Genomic DNA, 19,218 nt, shown 5'->3' with positions numbered 1-19,218 from the left:
GTTACCATTTGCTTGAAATTGTTGTGGACGCTTGTCTCTTCCTCGAAGCTTGTCTTCAGTGTCATGAGCTAAAGAAGTTGCATCTTCAAGAGTTGCAGGCTTGAACATATTAACTTCAGCATAGTAATGCCCAAGTAATCCGAACATATACTTGTGCTTGTGAGTTGCTTCAGGTACGTCTTCAAGCATGCGTAACTGGAGTAATGCATTCCAAAAGCGTTCGGTGTACTAAGCAATAGGCTTACGATCTCTTTGCTGAAGAAGGTCCCATTGCTTTATGGCTTTTTCATGTAATTGTGGAGGAAGGAAATTCTGCATAAACTTCTTCTTGAAACTCTCCTAGGTAGTGGGACAATCTATGCTCTTACGAACCACGGTCCACCAAAGAGATGCTCTATCCACTAAATGATTAGTGACACACTTGATTTTATCTTTTTCAGCGTATGTTTCCTCATGAAAATAATCATCAAATTGATTGATGAATGCAAGAACAGTTTTTCCATCTCGAGTGCCATTGAAAGTACGGATTTTGAAATTTCTTTTACTTATCTTTGTTTCTTTGCGGATGGATTGAGCTTCGAGAGTCGCATCAATGGTACGTCGAATAAGATCTTCACATTGTGGTTCCTCTTTATTGGTAGTCGATCTTTGTAAATTGGCCAATTGAACTTGCAATGCTTGCTGGGCTCGTCGTTTTTCATCCAAGTACATCATAATTAAATCCAATTTTTGCTCCACCATAGGTTCAGGAAGATCACCTTCAACCATCAAATCATCCATATTTTGTTCTGTCATCTTGCAAAACTTCAAAAGACCTCACACTCTCAAAATCCAATTAGCGGGATGAGCGTAGCTCAAGATCGAGTGTACAAGGCTTATATATTTTTGTGTGGCTTTCACAGTCTTCGTCTTTGGCTATTGCGGGATTTGAAATCTTTGAAGAATCTACGTTTTGACCTTCTACGTGTGTTGAAACTGGTTCAGCAAGTCTGCGTATGCGAACAAAACCGTCCAGGGAACAACTTTGCAGTTCGGTGCTTCTGCATAGGAATAGTCCTTATAGGAGTTTTGAACACAAGTCAGTTCTGACTTCAGGTTACTTGCCGGACTTGCAGAGTTTCAAAACTTAGGAAACTTGAGAAAACTGAAGTTTATTGTGACTTGTGACTTAGGTAACTAAGCTTAAAGCTTAGTAACTGTAGATGTCGAATTTTTAGAGAGGGGGCCGTTTTTTACGTCGAAAATTTCGGGATGCTGCCACCTATTGACGATTTGATTCTTGAAGTTCTTTTAAAGCTTCTAACTAAGCTTTATAACCTTTAAACTTAAGCTTTGAAGCTTTATGGAAGATATGGAAGTTACTCTTTTTTCTTTGATAACTATGAGAAGATGACTTGTAGAAGAGGATGTAGAAGTGGTCCTCCGCCGTTACAGGCCGGTCCCTCGTGATCAGAGGCTGTAAACAGAGGTTCTTGACTGCCAGGAATCCACTCGTATCGATTGTTTGTGATGAGACTGACCGTAGAGCTCGATCGTTCCAGGAGCTCCGCCTTCGCACAAGATGGATAGCGATTGGAAGCTCTCGATCTCAGCTTCGCTCTGATACCACTGGTGTGCAGATCGGATGCTGTATGCTTGCGTAGTGAATGGCGGAAGGTCCCCAAGAACAAAAGAAATCTACTTTTTGCACAAAACTCAAGGTAAAAAGCATGCACGACATGAACAAGAGACCAATTGGGTGCAATCTTCCCCCATGCCTTGTGTGAGCGCTCCACAAAGCATGTATTTTATGTATTAATTATCTTCAAGCTCAAATAATATCCCAAATTACAAAATAGCACGCTTTTGGCTTTTGAGTTTGCTTTAGCACAAAATAGAAATAAAGCTAATGGGCGGGCGCCCAAAGAGTCAGGCATACCCAATACAATGTACAAATATCAGAATCATGCGCCCATGCGCATACAAAATAATAAATAAATATCCAATGCCTCAATAAATAGGCGCGACAAAATATAGGCGCCATGCCTAAGGTATGCGCCCATCAAAATATAAGTGGCAACTCGAATACACGCTATCCTCCAATGCTTTCCTCCGCCACTGCTGCTATCTCTACACATCAACTGAAGCATTCACAATCGTTAGTAAAATAATACAATTAAACCGATAAAAGTGAATACCTAGCAGTCTTCAGCTACATAAATAAATCAACTGGTTAGAAATCAATCCTAACCTTAATTTATCACAAGTGCGCACTCTAAACTCATTAACGTTTATTAATTTAATATGTATTTTACGAAATCACCCGCTATGGAATCACCCATGTACACACTAAATTAATGAAATGCCCGAAAAGGATAGGCATCCCCATCAACTTCTCGCACAAAGAATCCACTTTGTATATGAGCCCCGGTCAAAAAAGTTTACGAAATCCACCGTAAAACCTCACGGAATCCATCGTGGCACGAAATCCACCGTGAAATATGCCTCCTGGCATCAGGAGCGACGCATCTTGGGGTCAATCTGCGAGATGTAGGAGAGTCGCAGTCGAGCCACGGCATTTAGCGGAGAGGTGCTTCCCTATGTGTGTTTTATAAGGCATTATGCCTATATGTCATGGGATCTCCCTCTGAGGATAAGGAAAGGTGAACGTTGGACTACATATTGGATAGAAACACAAAATCGTCAAGTGCAAAGTGAGTTTTAGGCACTCCTGGCCCGCGAGGCCGTGTGGTGGGGTTGTCTATCGTAAGCATGAGGTCCGACTAGTGCCATAGCTAGTGCCGGCCCATTTTAGGTCCCATCACAAGGACTACACCATTCTGGTCTCGGCTGATATCTTTCCTACCCGACCTAATTGGAGCCCCTTGCCGGCATAGCCCGAGTTGCTCAACCACCCAAACTCACCCCACCTCATACAAATAGAATAGCCCTTATGTTATATAAGCTACTTAACAAAGGCCATCTTGCCATTATAAATTTTTATTCTTAAGTGGTTAAAGGGGCAAGCTCCCCCCAATTGTACAAACCCCCCTTACTACTAATACATGGCATGTCTTTAACAAGCACCGATGAGATGCATTGTAGGTCAACACCATAGGATTTAGATGAAGTAATATCTTCTTGTGTTGCATCTGTTCATCATAATTAATGCATGTGATTTGCATATACTCTCACGAAGCGTCAAGTGGATATAGGACTACACAGGTCTTTGTAACAAAAGTGTTTCAGGTCCAAGTCACCACAAGACCACCAACCCCACAAAGAACCATTACGAAGAAAGTGACAGAAATTCCAAGAGTAAAGAGCCATGAGACAAAAGCCCTGTTCGAAGAGAAAATCAACCATACAAAAAGCACGCACTGCATTTGAGCATGGCCCAAAGCATAGTCATTGGCTACTCTTTCTTTCTTGGCCAAACTCAACAGCTGGTTAGGAGCTATACTCTCAACAATGACAAGGCAAATAGCTCTTTGTCTACCAGGATGCCATTTGGCACCAGATGCTCTATCCGTTGCCCATTTATAGCTCACTACAGTCACTACCTCAGTTGTATCAATGTCTCACATGTTACAAAGAGGTTTGCAAAATCTCAAGTGTATCTCTCCATCTCAACAACTGTTCCTCTAGCATCGAGGCTAGTAATAAAATCATCTTTGTAATATCCATTTTTCATAACCTTTGGATCTCGACATTTTCCAATCCAAATGAAAGATGGATAGCCTCAATGTATTGCAATGGTTGTATTCATTTTCTCCACACAAAAAAAAAAACAAAAAAGGGGGGCATCCACGATCACAGCACCAACACCTAGAAGTCCTCAAATTTGGTACCTCTAGTGACCATAGTCAATTGGCTCCATCCCTAATCCCCTAGCCCTTTTCCACATCCTGCACAATTGTTCAGGGCAGGACATACCTAGGGAGCTCGTCTCACCTATGGTTGGTGACATGTCACCTAAACCATTTACACAATTATTTTTCGTACTTCATCTTAGTGCCATTGTAATCAACAGTGGTGATAAGCAAGGCATAGAAGCCCATGGAAAGTACATTGTACTCTTAAACCACCACAAGTAGCCACCAACTACCAAAGCTAAGGCATCAATGAGCTTAATTATGCTACATCATGTTGTCAAAATCACAAATGATGTCTCAAGAAGCCTTTAAGTGTACTTCTCCTCAACATCAGCAATGTTTCCCATCCCATCAAACCCTTGCTTCATCCTGCCATTGCAACAAGGAACCAGACGAGCGGTCTTCTAACTATGTAATATCTAAGTATGCACGTGAACTCACATAATATTTGCACCACCACAATATATATACAATTTGGGTCCTCAAGTGTAGGACAATACTCTGAGCTTGCTGAGAGTTCAGCTTTTCAATTACAGGTATTGTAGACTCCAACGGAAGTACCGTCAGCTCTTCATCAGCACTCCACTCTAAATTCTTATCCTTCATCATCCTACAAGCCCACCAACAAATTGTCGGCCGCCCTAGAATCCCCTGAACATCAACACGTGTGCAAACCCATGAATGCAACTCCCAACAAAAATCAGTACTATCCCCAACTTCAACACCCCTATTACTAACCAAGCAGGCCAACAAAGTGCCACCAACCACCTTCATCTGCATCACCACTAAAAATTCCCCAACACCGGCCATAGCAGTCCCTTCCACCCACATCTTTGGTGCATGCCAAAGCCTGCTACCTACAACAGTGAGTGCCATGGGACTAGCACTCGTCTAGGAGGGGGTAATGTTAACCCTCAAACAACAAGGCGAAAAAGCCAAAAAATCTAAAGCAAAAGACAAGGCCAAGGAAAAATTGAAACAAAAGACGAAGGTACGCCAAGAAGAATCTAGAAACACAAGAAGTGCAGAAAAGTCCTAAAGCAAGGAAAAAGGCGCACGAGAAAAAGCACAAGTCTATACTTTTGTAAAAAAGTGCAAGGCGCACCATGATTTAGTTAAAGAGTGTTGGGATCTCACCCGTGCAATTTGTAAAGGTGGTTGGGCGGTAGGAAGGAAGCTAGGAAGATAGAAGAACAATGGGACAAAGGGCCTAGGCAACGACCGGACATATAAAAAAGGGGATAAGGGGATGACTGCCCAAAAGGGATTTAGGGTTTTGTATATAAAGTTGAAAAGTGAATGAGAAGCTCATTCTTGTGTGTGGCTTCTTGCTTGTGCTCGAGAGAGGGAGTGAGTGAGTGTGAGGGAGTGAGGGAGTGAGAGTGTGAGAGTGAGGGATCGAGGAGAAGAAGCTCCCCATCTCCTCTCTTCATCTTCTTCTCTTCTCTACTCTTCTCTTGTCTCGCGCGGCTATGGAGGGTGGAGCTTGTTGGAGAGGGATTGAGGTTGCTTGAGCTTGCCTCAAGGATCGTGGAGCTACCGGCGTGCACGGGAGAGGAGGGTACTCGATCGGGCATCAAGTTAAGCTCACTACACCCCATAGGTAGAGAGGGCGCGTCAGCTATGTGAGAGGTGGTCATGGCTGCGTGGCTTAAAATGCTTGACCAATAAGCGGTCTATAGATCTCGAGGGTTGAGCTTGTAGCTCCCTTCAATTTCATTTATACATTTAGATATATGTCTCCATTAGCTTCAGTGTACCAAAACTTAACCTGCCATAGCTAGGTTACATAGAAAACAAAATTGCGTAAGGGTCCTGCCATTCCAGTCTGGGGATGGCCACAGGGTTACTACACCTCCCTTCCTTTCTCCATTTTCTCCCATTCTATCTCCCAATGTGATTCTTACAGGAATAGGAAGAAACTTACCTCGACCTTATAGAGCTTCCCCTCATCGAGGACCTTGAATAAGGCGAAGTCCACCAGCGTCTTGAACAATACCAACATCTCTATGTCTTTGTCTCCCTGTGCATGCCTTTTTTACTCAAGCCACCACTGGAGGAGCTGGTAGAGGGGTATCAAGCTTATGCGATGTTGTAAACCCTCCAAAACCCACACTACCTTACGATGATCTCATAATAGGTTGAAAGGTAAATTAAGACTAATACATTAATACTAATCTGATTTAATATTGGCCTGCTTGCTAACCTTATTATGTTAAATGGGTTCCCACTATATTTAATGATTGGATTAATATTGATCCAAATTAATATTTTCTTGCTTACTAACTTACTTTAGATGTTGAATGGGTGGATTAAGAGTAACCCAAATTAATATTCGTCTTCTTACTAATTGGCCTTAGTATGTTTTGGGTGGATTAAGACTAATCCAAATTAATATCTTGCCTACTAACTTACTTACCTTACAATGTTGAATGGATTGGCTTGAAGACAATCTAATTGAGTGTCCAAAGTTCACTCAGCAATATGCAATGGTAAATAATAAGGACATTTGTAGTCCCTTTTCTATGTTGTTGCTTAAGTTCATCCATCACTTTTCAATGGGTCAATCCAACTTAGTGTCTAAACATTTACTTGGCAATATGTGGCAATGAATAATAAGGAAATTTGTAATTCCTTTTTCATTTTGTTGCTTAAAGTCACCCACCATTTATCTATGTCTTTTTCTAGCATTTCCTATAAGGGCATATATTGTAGTGATGTGCACTCGTTGTTAGAGCAACGAAATTATTCCAAGTTTAACTAAAGTCCACATGAATGTGTGTCAACTCTGTGTGTGTGTGTGTGTGTGTGTGTGTGTGTGTGTGTGTGTGTGTGTGTGCGTGCGTGCGTGCGTGCATGTGTGTGCGCATGTGTGCACATGCACCCCTAGTATTTCTTCAAGTAGGGCGGTATATGGGATGGTCATGGGCATTATTGTGCACCATTGTTTTTCTAAAAGGAGAAACTACAAATAAGTGGGAGGTTCTCATCAACAACAATTGCCAACATGATAAACATAAGCAACATAAGCACATAGTTTACAAGTAACCCATGTAAGACAAGGGTTGCTTCTAACCTTGGTTGATAGTTTGTTGGAGCTTATTAGCACTTTGACATAATATTCTGACTATCACATTTATTTAGGAAGAAAATAGATGTAGCTTTACTGATGACTAGGATATGCTAATGTTTTCCACAAGCATCTCTCAATGGTAGCTGAAGTTGAGCCCAAGAGTATTGTTGATTGGTCCTAGTGTGTTGCTAAAATCTTGGATGTAGAAATGGAGAGAGTCCTTGGCAATTGCTGAAATTAGCTTGCTCTTCGATAAACCATTCATTGAAGGGGACGTATTATTTGTGCTAAAGTCTATGAAGAGGGGAAGTCCCTTAGCATTTATGGGTTTTAGGTAGAGCTCTGTCATGCTTTGCAACTTTCAAGATGCATGCTTCAAATATCTAACTAGCTCAAGTTGTTGGACCATGAGCACCTCAAACCTTTTGGTTCTAAGAATTGTGTATATGTATGTATGAATACAAGAGTAGATGTAATGCTGAGTAATGTGTGTGCAGAGGGGTGTGTGGTGTGAGTCATGTGTATGAGTATGTAAAGAAGGAGCAAGGATAAGTAGTATGTGACATGTGTCTATGTATGGACTATGTGTATGAGTACATATGTACATGTGGCAAATGTTTCTATATATATCCCATAACTTATAAATATTGTGGTGAATATTTCTTTCAATATTTGTTTCACATGAATAGCGAAAGAGCCTTCAAAATATTGATATACCTTAGAAATGTTGGCGATTTTTTTTTGGAGTTATAACTCAACATACTCGAGTTTCGAAAAAAAATCCGTAAAAATAAAAGTATAGCCATTTGGTGACGTTTAGCCACTAAAATCATCTGTGCTATCATGTATGCACAAAATGACTCCAAAGAGGGAGTAACATGAAAAGAGGCACTGCTGTCCACTATCCATGTTTGGGATAGCCCATCATGGGGGGCTAAAAGTAAGGCATCAATCACCTCCTTTTTGGTAATGTGCATATCACCTACTACTACCATAACATCTACATCAAGGCTGCAACAAGTATCTCTCTAGTGTTAGGAAGTTCTTCAATGACCACACTAGATGCAATATTTGCCTTTGCAACTTCTTTTAAGGAAGAGTTGTCATCATTTTTCTTGTCATCCTTCTTTTTCTTCCCTGTCATTTCTTTATTTTTTGCTCTTTCTTGTAGTATTGGCAATTGGGATTTTTATGCCCTTTATGCCCACATTGATAGGAAGTAATATCATGTTGTTTGCCCTTACTTTTACTCCTTCTTTTTCCTTTATTTGCTACATTATCCCTCTTCTTTGACCTACCTCTCAGATGATAGACTAAACCACTACTTTCTCCACTGGGCTATCTTTTGATCTTCTCATTGAGCATAGAGCCCCTAACACCATCAAAGGTTAATGCAATGTTGTTGCTAAGTGAAACAACCAAAGGCTCCCAACTATCAGGCAAAGTCGTCAACAAGAAAATAGCTTTATGTGATAAACTGAAGGGTTGCAAATCGAGTCTTGCAAATTTACTCAAAATCCTTGTGAAAGCACCCAAATGCTTAAATGTTGGCTTAGACTCATCCAACTCCATGTTCACAAGCTTACACACAAGATGCACTTGATTCGCTGGAATTATATTTTCATAAGTATCCATTAACTTTTTCCATACAACATAAGGTGTATCAAGACGCTTAATGTCTACATGTACATCATCAAATACAACCATTTTAATGTATGCAATGGCCTTCTTGTTGAGTCTACCCCAATTCTCATCTACCATAACTGCAAGCTTAGTTTCCAAGAGAGCATCATCATAGTCCTTGAAAAACAAAATGCCTTGCATCTTGTGCTTCCATAGATCAAAGCCAGTGCCATGAAACCTCTTGATTTCAAGGAGGGATTTAGTGTCAATGTTATTAGAAGAATTAGTGGCCATTTGCCAGCAATGCACCAAAAACCAATGCTGTAATTTATGATAGCAAACAACAAGCTGAATATTCAACCAATTTCAGCCCAAAATTTTAGGAAATGAGAGCAAGATATTTAGTGTCAGTTCATTATAATAGTGACCAAATACATGTGCACTAGTAGAAAGGATGAATTTTAACAATATAACTAAAATTTTAGCATGCATCACTACCAGGTGACTCCCATCAATATCACCAAAATTACATATGCAACAATCCTAGATTTGTAAATGATCTTTAAGACTAATGCACCATGAATATTCAATAATACATCAACTCAATAGAAGTTGCCTAACATATATGCTACATAGACATGTGCCCAAATCAACTTTTGATACATAAAAAACACAAAACATTCTCTGCAAATTCTCTAAAATCCCACAAGTGGGAGATAAAAAACCCAAATTGCATCCCTTACAATACCAAGATTGCTTCAACAATGTCTCCAAAGTGCATTTCACACATCAATTTTACCAAAATCCACAAAATTCAACAAAAGGCCATAAATTTTGTTTACCAATTTGCCCCAATTGCATTAATACATATTCCAGAGCACATAAAACGAGCAAATCTAGAAAAATTTCACAAAATGTTGCAAAAGCCCCAAATTTCTCAAGTCTAAATGTGTGCCAATGTTAGTAAGTTCGTCTCAGTTGTGCAAATTTTCACTAATATATGAAAAACCCTAAATTTTCCAAAGCCAATGTGCACAATGTTTGCAATTTCTAGGTTAAATGTCATTGATATACATGAACAGCATCAAATCTTAGAAAAGCCCCAAATTTGATCCATGAAATTGCTGAAAAATCTTAATTGTGCTTCCACGTGTGAACCGCAGGGCCTATATAAATGTGCAGGTCATACACAAATGTCAAATAGACTATCAAGTGATTACCCTAACTTTTCATGAGTTGTCGCATGTGTTGCACTGGTCAAAACTGACTGCTGCTTGATCATGTGAGTTGTTGCCTCTATGTGTTGCCTAGTTAGAGAGCTATTACCTATACTCACATTGACCCCAGAACTATCGCTTGCACTCGCTTGGTCAAAACTGATTGGAAATTTCGTGACCTACATAGATTAAGGGTTTCTAACCTATTGCATGTCTGTCTAGTACACATGTGCCTAAAAAAGGTGATGACATGATCATTCTTTGCATGGACGAGTGGGAGTGGACCCGCATGGACTTCAAGAAGCGGGCACACCACCTTAGCTGTAGCTTTGATACCGGTTTGAAGGGAAGAGTGGGCAATGGAAGTGCAAGACAAAAGCAGGAGCAGTAGTGTTAAGAGTGAGAGAGAGTGAAAGCAGAGATAGTAGCAGATTGTGATGGTATACAAAGAATAAAGAATGTATATAAGGGGCTTTTTTTTTCAAGGATTTGCTTGATATTATGTGTTGAGTACAAGTTTTTGACAATTTTCAAGTGCTTGATTTTCTTGTGGGCCTCCTTGCATCTCTTCTTGGTCTTTGATAGGGCAACCCAAGCTTGATGCTCTCCTACATGACCACTTAGTTGGCCCCTACGACTTTTTCAATGCTCATAGCTTGTAGTATCCTTCCATATAGGTGTGTGTCAAATACATGCTTCACCAACTCCTTTTTCCAAGAGTTTTGTTATGCACATTTTGTTGGGAATAAAGGCCCTTGTGCCTTTAAATGTGCTCAGGTGTGAACACACCCTTTGCACTTGTAGCTACACAAATATATCTATCTAAAAACCTAAAGGTACACACTCGTCATTGTACCTAAAATCGTGCACACTCTCTGCTTTGCTCTCTCTAACTCTCTCTCTCTATCTCCGCGACTAAGGAACACCCATGCCTCGATCTTTGTGCCTGACCCATCACTACAAATTGGTATCAGAGCACAGAGTGCATGCTCCCTGAGGTCAAAGGTAGCTCGCGTACAATTGTTGAGTGTGTGACCATAGACAGATAGGAAATGAGTAGTAGTTAGGCAAAAGTAGAAGACATTTCCAAGTAGTGAGCAGGTCAAAACGTCATTAATGCAGCCAGACAGGTGTGAAAGACAAGTCACAGGCAGTCGATGAGACTACTGGCTAATGGGTGACAACTCACAGGGGGCTTGTAGCAGTGTGTGACAGGGGCAATAATCGATGCGTGACGGGGGCAGCAGTTGATGCATGACGGTCCAACACTGCACGGCGACCACGCAACAGGGGGGGCTACATGAGTGATGGACGTCACGCAGCCGCATAGACCATGGCCAGTGAACGCCCATTTTTTAAAAAAAATTAAAATCATAAAATTTCATTCTAATTTACTTCCCGTTACCGGGTGTTCACACCTACAAGCACAGAAGGCAAATCTATGTCTTGAAATTTGCGGGTTTTCCCAAATTTGTGCCTAACACACATTGCAATGTTCTCTAGACCAGAAATTACAGACATTGAATGCGCAGGCCTCAAATTTTTTTTGGGGATTCTCAAATGCAAATGAGATTTTTTCTTGGATGAGTCAATTTCATTGAAATCTGTGCAATCTTGGCTCAAAATTTTGGGGCTTTTCTCGGATTTGGGGATTGTGATGTAGGACAAGCAAATTTATCTAAAAATTTGCAGGAATTTTGTGACATTTTGCCTCCAATATTTGGGGTTTTTCATGTACATGCACAAATTGGACTGAAATTTACCCAATTTCTCAACATTGATGCACATTGGACCCCATGCAATGTGGGGCTTTTGCAGTTTGGGAAAATTTTGAGCAGCATTTGGTTATTTTATGTACATGTAAGTTCAGTTCCATGCAATTTGGACATCAAAACTTGGTAAAATTTGAGGGTTTTGCTAAAATTACTCTATTTTGGAAAAATTGACCTGTCCTATACATGACAGAGAAAATGCATATGTGTGGTTGATGCTGATGATTTACACAAACAGTCAAAAATTGGACAGCTTTGTCATTATCCTTACTTCTTATCCGAGCATAAGATGAATCATCATCAAGGGCCTTTGTCTCCAAACGAGACTCAGAAATAAAAGGTTGACCAAGAATGATAGGATAGCTACAAAAATCTTGAACAAAGAAATGAAATTCATCTTTTACATCACCAATAGTAACCTGTACATAAGGGCATGCCGCGTAGAGATCACCATAAGAATTAGTGGCTGCTCTCATGCGCCATCCTGGGTCCACATCTATGGGCCATCCGCCATTCTCATAGAGACTTCTTCACATGACGTTGATCTCCGAACCATGGTCTATAAGGGCAATGAATGGAGTCTCTCTTTCTCCAATCTTGACAACAGTTTCGATAGTCACCCTTGCCAAATGGGTACGGGAGTAGTGACTACTTGGAATAAAATAAGCATCAATCTCTTCTTGCATGTTGTGAAGATGATCTTCTTTCTTATGCATGGGCTGCTCTTTGGATTGAGAACACCCCACCATAGCATTCTCTACAATAGCTTCTTCAATTTCAGCTTCATAGATGTCTTCATCTTTGGCTTCTATGGCTGCAATCAATGATTTGATTGCCTCCAATCAAATCCCTTGAGTATTCAGCTTCTCTTCATCCTGCAAATACACATGAAGAGCTTGCAAAACAACATGCACAAATTCTTCAGTTTCTTCACCAACATATTGTATTTTGCGTTTAATTACATCAATTATTACATCATGAAATCCTTATTTTGCAATTTCGAGAATTTCAACCAATGTAAATTCAAATTTGCTTCCAAGAATTCGTTCTTCTAGGACCCGCTTGAGATCTGTCGCAGTCTCTATGTCAGACTACAGCTTGTATCTGGGATGTTTGCCTTTTCTCTTTCCTTCCGTCTTCTTTGCTTGTGGGGCATCTTCCATGACATGCTCTCGCGGTGGTGCTAGATTTTCAGCAGCCTTCTGCTGATCCGGTTTACTTCTTGTCACATGTTTGGTTGGCCCTGAAGAGGAGGGACCAGCAACGTCTTCTTCTCTTCTTCTCTTTTCTTCTACCACAGCTTCTTGATTATTGATTTCAGCCAACTGAGCGAAAGCTGAAAATGAATCAACCGGCTCGGTCCATCTGGTTCTTCCTCAGATGCATTGACTGGCAATAGTCAAATCATCTTTGGACGCCTTGCCTCGCTCCATGCGATCTAAGGCCTGCATCCACACTTTAGATTTTACATTAGCTTTACATGCTTTAACAATCTCATTGGTTGGCTCAATTTGGAGCCCATAGGTAGCTACATCAACAACTACATAGGCTATTCTTGTTGCCAAATCCTCTAGTCTTTTCTTCATGCCACCGTTACTGAGATTTGGCTCAAAAGGAAGCCCAGTTTCAGGGGCATGAATTTTACCATCCTTCCAAAAGACTAATTTTTGTGCCTCAGCTTCATGGAATGCATTGCACTCCCTCTTATCATGCTGTAGGCTGTCACACCAGATACAACGTCTTTTGAAGCCTTCTCGTATGGGTCTTTGGGCAGCTGTCCACGCTCGTTCTTCCACTTTCACATCAAGCCTTTCCACCTTGGAATTAATATCCGTTAGATTAAGATGGAGATCCCGCATGCTCTTGATTAGCTCGTCCATGACATCCTTCTTTGGAGGTGGAACAACAGTATTTATTGGTTGCTCGGCCATAGAAATAGGAGGTCGAGATACAGGAACAGGCTCTTTTATGGAATCAAATGGTGCACAGGTAGAACCCCACCTTAGATGCATCCTCTCTCTCCGAGAAATCATATTAACTGCTTTAGTGACATCATCCAAAGCAGTCTTCAATCCCGTCTCAGAGTCAGTATCTTCAAGCCGATCGGTCAACTTCTCTTGAAAAAGAGGATCCGCAGCCTTCAGAAACAATTCAATCTTCTAGCTCTCCATACTCTGTTGATCATTAGGATCTAATTAAGAAAATTTGCTTTCAAATTCACGATGAAAAGCAGTGGCAGCTAGTCCCTTATTGGTCCTTTCAACCCATTGAGTGAAGATTTTCTTCGTCATGAGGCCAGAATCTTCAAGAAAGAATTCTTCTCGAAGAGCCTTCTTAAATGCAGACCATCCTGCATCTTTCTGGAAAAGACCATGAATCCGGTCTTGGAGGCCATGCATGGCCAAAGGGGCAAAGTATCGGCTCCAAGCATGATGAGGGACCCCAAACAAGACCATCTTGTGAGTATAGAGGTGGATAAAAGAGGACACATTTTGCCCATTAAATTGCTTGAGCTCCTGCCCAACTACCTCCAAAGCTTTAATGGCAGCAGTATCACTCCGCTCTTCATCTTTCCTCCGTTGTTGCTGCAGTTGCGTCTGTTACTAAAATTGCAATTGTTGTTGTTGGTTCTCTTGTATCAGACGAACCAAATGTTGCAAGGCATCTCTTCCCGAACCTGATGATTCTCCCATTTTACTTTCTCTTTTACAGCCGACCTTCTCGTTGGGTTCACCATTGTCATCGTATTGGGGGTCAAAGGTCTACCACCGGGGTTTAGAGTAGAAGAGGAGTGAGAGATTCAAAGGGGAGAGAGGAAAAAGATTGGGGTTTGATGGATTCTTGGGTTATGGAGAGAGTAGATGAGATAGAGAGTAACCAATATCTTACATAGCCATGTCGTACAAAGTTTACCATAATACACTTGGATTCGATTACATCAATAACCATGAGGTTTATGCATAGATTTATATCAGATTTTGTTCCATTTCCTACAACAAATTCAAGCTCTAACGCCCTCCATTTCATGAAGATACATGTATTGAGACTTCAAGATACAAGGTATAGAGAGATAGAACTCATTACAACTGACATAGAGTCCAAAGGATGATAAAAATGCATCAATAGACCACAAATATACTTCAGCCCTGCATTAAAATAGTAATTTCCAGCCCTCAAACTTGACTCAAAAATGTATACAAACTCATGGGAAAGTCTCTCATTACAATATCAACCAATGCCCTATTGTTTCAGGAGCATTGTCTACACAAGGAAGTGATTAGATTTTAAGAAACCCCTTCAAATGAATGAGTTTTAATGGCTGCCCTATTTATGACAGTTTTGGGAGAGCCTATTCAGCCCATATATTGGCAAAAATCACATCTTGACTTGCCCCAAAGTCACTCAAGTACTTGGGCACAAGAAGGGCTCCAATGGTACACGAATATGGTAAGAGAATGGAAGAAGAAGCTCATAAGAGCAGGCTGAAAATTAAAACCATGTTTTGCCTTGTTTGGAATAGCCACTTGTGGCTTAATTCATAGCCAATGCATGAAAAGAAAGAGCCCTTACTTGACAAGTGTTGGAGCATGATCACTGTCGAGCCTTTGCACTTGAGTTGCATGTTGATCTTCACCTTTGTGTGCTTGGAAATGCTTCAACCATTGCAGCCAAGAACAGGCCCTTCAAGTGCACCAAAAATTGTAGGACAACTCTGTCAAGGTTGTGGGAGAGAAAGAAGGAGTCTCACTTAATGGGGGAATACACACAAAGGTGGAGGCTGAAAATAGTTTTCCTCTTCTTAGTAGTGTAAGCCAAAAGAACTCAAGTACAAAGAAATAGAAGAACCCTATATATGGGTCTCAAACCAAACTCAACTAACTAAGGTGGCATATTAACTGAGCCACGAACTAGAGTAGATAAGGATAGCTGTCATCTAGCTATTATTCATGGGCGGTGTACCAACCACATCTGTAGCTAACAAGTCGGTGACATAAATACACAACGGTACCCTGGCATATCATGAGTGGAGCTCGATATCTCAACAAACTCCTTTTTTGCTTCATACACTTCAAGTAAAACATATAGACTATAGGAAAGTCTCTTAAGTCTTCTACAAAGTCCTATATCATGTTTCATGTAAACCAAGGATACTTTGGGCCTTCCACTTGACTTTGAAGTAAATGAACCTCATGAACCAATGTAACATAATCTGTAAACTGTCAAAGAACACCTGTAGTTCAAGCTGAAGGGCCTCATAGACTTTATTTTTATCAATTTGCATGATACAAATTGAAAATTACATGCCAAGTTACAAAGGAACTTATGAACTTAAATGACATCTAAGACTAATGTAGGGGTATAATAACTGAATGATGTATTAAAGTGTCTCATGTGTGTCCTAATGAAGTTCATCTACAATCATAAGAACTTCATGTTTTATACCATGAACTGCAAACCCTTTGACACCGTCTTGCCCTAACATATAGAGTTGGTCGTTAATCAGCTGATAGGGTTGGATCTTCACAATAAGCCTCCTAAGTTTGGCCTTCTTGATAGGTCTCTCAAGTAGTCTGTGTTCAAGCACGTGGATAACATCGTCAGCCTAGTATGGCGTTAAATCAGCCTTGAATAATTCCTTGTCACTGGATAGGCCAAAGAGATGCACATCTGGAAGGTCATCCATTATGCCTTGTCTAGCGGCTTCACCTGTGGGTATGTGGGACATGTGATCTACCATGTAATGTTGTTTCCCTTTGCATACAACCACAGATAATTCAAACTCTAGAAGAAGAAATAATCATCGTGCAATGCGTCTTGTAGTGCAAGGCTTGTTCACTAGATAGAGAAATGCTTGATGGTCAACAAGAAAGGTGAAGGGTGTGGCCAAAAGATAATGTCTAAATTTCTTTATGACAAACATCATGGCCAGTCCCTCCCTTTCTGTAGTGGAATAGTTCATCTCCGTGTCAGTGAGTTGCCTGCTAGCAAAGCTCACTAGGTAATCAAGGTTGTGTTTTCTAGGTTGGCACAGAACAACTCCAATGGCAAACTTAGATGCATCTATATACACATGGAATGTTCTAGTCCAATCTGGGGCTCGTAAGATGGGTGCGGTGGTAAGAGCCTTTTTCAATTCTTTGTAAGCACGTTGGCATTCTTTGGTCCACTCAAATACAATTAGTAGCTTGTACAATGGACTTGTGATTAGTGCATAATTCAGTACAAAGTGCCGATAGTACCATGTGAGAAGCACTGAACACCCTTATAATTGTTGGGTGGTGACGAGTCGACAATAACCCTGATCTTTGAGAAATCAATGGCGATGCCGTTCTTGGACACCACGTGCCCTAGGATGCATCAATGTTTCACCCAAAATTGACACTTCAGGGGGTTCAATGAGAGATTATAAAGTCGACACTGCTTAAAGACTACTCGTAGTTTCTTTGAATGTTCCACCTAGCTAGAGTGTATGCATAGATTGTCCAAAAACACCTCTAGCTCATGTTTGAGCATGTCTTTGAAAATTGTGCACATCAGGCATTGGAAGGTTGCGCGCACATTCATTAGTCCAAAGGGCATAACGATGTAGGCGAATGCCCCCCACTCTGTAGCAAAGGCAGACTTGTGCCTGCCGTCGCGGTGTACTCGCACTTGATTGTAGCCCAAGAAGTTGTCCAAAAAACTATAGGCTTCTTTACCTGCCACCCTTTCAAGCATATGCTCGGTGTATGGCAATGGGTAGTTATCTCTCTTCATAGTGGCATTAACTTTCTTGTAGTTGACGCACACTCAGATATTTCCATTTTTCTTTATAACAATCACTATTGGTGATACCCAGTCTGTGTGCTCTATTTCGTAGATGAATCCTACTCTCATGAGTTTATCAATCTCCTCTTTTACTGCATGGGCATGCTTTGGATTCATGGGGTAAGGGTGTTGTTTTACAGGAATAGCGTCAGGGACCATAGGGATGTTCTGGGTCACAACCCTTGGGTTGACTCCCTTAAGTTCATCCAGAGACCACGCAAACACGTCCACGTACTCTCGCAAGAGAGAAACAACGCTAGCCTCCTCATCCTTGGTTAGGTCATCTACTATGAATACAGGTCAAGGCTTCTCAACTTCCCTTGCCAGGTTGACTTCCTTGACCCTCGCGGGTCCTTTGAATAGGCTCGTTGGTTTGGCCTTACCTCTTTGCTCCTAGCAGGACCACCACTCTATCATCCTTCTTGAACTTAGTGAAGTGTTTGGGTAGGTCCTGTGGTTTCTTCTGTCATTCTGTGTCTGACTCTTTTGTTCGTTTCTTTCTTTTCTCCTTTAGCCAATTTTGCCTTAGGTGGTGGACTGGCAAGTCCCCCTTAGTGGGTTTGGTTTTGGATGGCATGGCTATTTGAGGGTCGCTCTTCATATTGACTTCAGACTCCAAGTTGAGCTCGCAGCCCTCACTGGAGGAAGGAGTCTCCTAGGGTGGTCATAGTTCAGTAGGTGCATCTATCCTAAACATAAGTACCACTGGTGGTTGGGAAATTCCAGCCTACTCATAATCCATTGCCCCTACGCATTCCAACCAAGAGTGATCGCAATCCAATCTCATAACTTCTCTCTTGATCTTGTATACATTCCTTTCTCAGGGCCTGGAGTTTGCTCTTATCTGCTCTATCATCCTTCCATCAGTATCATACTCCACGGTATACATTTCCTCCTTGCTCTCCTCACTGATGGAGGAACAATCCTCATATTCATTGTTAGAACCATCACTCCATGACTGCTCATCGTCTCCTAGGTCCTCCTTTCTAGCCTCTTTCTCGTCGATGACTAGAGCCCAATTGTATAACAAGTTTAGGTCTCTGAGGGGCAAGAGATTAGCAAAAGAATTTCCCTCCAATCTTCCTTTCAAATACTCTAGGGTTTCCTGGAGTTCTAGCTTATTATTTGGGACATGGAAAGTGACAGGTCTGGGCCGACCACACGCACTCCTTGCCATCATGCAGAGTGGTACTGAGTGTTCCTCATCTGGCATGCACATGGCTTGTGTGGCTTGCTTATACTCCTCCTCATCGTCTAAGAATGGGAGATCGATGGTTGCAAGGACATGCATCCAATCTCGCTCATCCTCAAGGCAGGGGATATACTTGGTCAGCGGACCATACGATGTGGTTGGTTGCGTGTCACCCCTCAATGTGGTTGAGATGGCATCTAGATCAACAAGTGTTGTCTTCCAGGTATCCATCTCCACCCTTACTGCTTCCTTCCAATTCCCTAATAAGATTAGACCATTGCCCTAGTCCTCGATGACTCGTGCATTCCTCATCCAAGGTTGGCCTTGTAGGATGTCGTAGTCCACTCCCTTCATAACAATGAAGTGTACAGAGAACTGGACACCTGCAATATTCACTGGCCAATTCTTTAAAACTCCGAACGGCCTTACCTTCATTCCATTTGCTAGTGTGACATTGAACCTAGAAATCTCGACGTGAGGGTTTCCCCAGGCCTACAAGACTATGTGGCTCAAGACACTAACCCTTACGCGCTTGTCTACGACTCCTTTCCACATCATGTCTCCTAGGGCCAAGATAGGTAGCACAGCATGCATCTCTATGCCCTCGCAAGAAGCATTTACATGCAAAGATTTAGGCACTGAGTGCAGCATCAAGCTTGGTATCTGTGTGACTGCATCA

This window comes from Lygodium microphyllum, chromosome 11 (assembly GCF_053477565.2).
Source record: "Lygodium microphyllum isolate KBCC chromosome 11, Lygodium_microphyllum_v1.1.10, whole genome shotgun sequence".
Taxonomy (NCBI): domain Eukaryota; kingdom Viridiplantae; phylum Streptophyta; class Polypodiopsida; order Schizaeales; family Lygodiaceae; genus Lygodium; species Lygodium microphyllum.
The sequence above is the reverse complement of the archived record's forward strand: the minus strand, read 5'-3'. Positions refer to the sequence as shown.